Below are 1,273 nucleotides of genomic sequence, written 5' to 3'. Positions count from 1 at the left end.
GAATGAGAAAACTAGAAGAGAAGAACATGTCCAGTATTTCCCAATCTTAAAGACCTAAAGAAAAAATTTAAGCCTCTAATTGCAATACTGAAAGATTCTATGGGCAAAATATTGAATGATGCACTAAGCATCAAAAGAAGATGAAAGGAATAGACACAGTCACAGTACTGATAAGAAATAGTCATTCAACTATATAAGGAGGTAGCATATGATAAGGAACTAATGGTATAGAAGGAAGAAGTCAAAGTTATGCTAAAGGAATTGGAGAAAAACAAGATTCCAGGAACTAATGACATATCCATTGAGATGTTTCAACAAAAGCACACAGTGTTGGAGGTGCTCACTTGTTTATGCCAGGAAATTTGGAAGACAGCAACCAGGATAAACAACTGGAAGAGATCCATATTTGTGACCACTTCAAAGAAAGATGATCCAATAGTATGTGAAAATACTGTGATAATATTGTATATAGGTAAATATTGTTGAAGATCATTAAAAAATGATTAAAGAAGGGAATTACCAGAAATTCAAGATAGATTGAAAAGAGTGCATAGAATAAGGGATATCACTGTTGATGCCAAACGAATCTTGGCTAAAAGCAAAGAATACCAGAGAAGAGTTGCATTAAGAAGGTGGAAGAGGCAAACAAACTACAGAGACCCTGAGCCCTGAGCTTTGAAAGGAAAGATAAGAAGTGGAGTAAACTTCAACTAGTAGAAGAACTTGCACGAAAACATCAAAATAAGAAATATACAGAGCTGTGGTCTGTCAGAGATCCTGATGGCATGAATAGCTTGGGTGTTGCCAAGTAGTGTTAGGACCTAAGAGTTAACCTAAAAATCCTCCTTGCTACTCAAGGGCTGCACAGAGGACTGGTGCATTGGTGGCTGGTGAATAAAAGGGAAAGCAGCAAAGAGGGAGATGGTATGAGCTGTGGACTTTTGCCTTTGCGGAGGGTGCAGCCATTTTAAATGTTTACAAGCAGTTTGATCATTTTGGATATTTAAAGCAACAGCATTCACTCAGATTCCACAGACTTAAGAATAGGCTTCACTTGCTGGGGACTGCAAGGACATTCAAACAAGAACGACTGAAAAGGTGTGATAGTCCCCTTATTACTCTTTTATCCCACATCATTTTGGTGAATGAAGGTATGGCCATCCCTCACTCCTACCTACCTTCAGGGCCGGCAGGAATTCCTTCCCAGTCTGTGTGCTCTGTCAGAGCCTGGGTGCCCTGTCCTATCATGCCCTGATTTTTTTTTTTTTTTTTT

Source organism: Orycteropus afer, unplaced genomic scaffold (assembly GCF_000298275.1).
Source record: "Orycteropus afer afer isolate SDZICR_OR568_19922 unplaced genomic scaffold, OryAfe1.0 scaffold01082, whole genome shotgun sequence".
In the NCBI taxonomy this organism is placed as follows: Eukaryota; Metazoa; Chordata; class Mammalia; order Tubulidentata; family Orycteropodidae; genus Orycteropus; species Orycteropus afer.
This window is presented reverse-complemented; position numbering follows the sequence as displayed.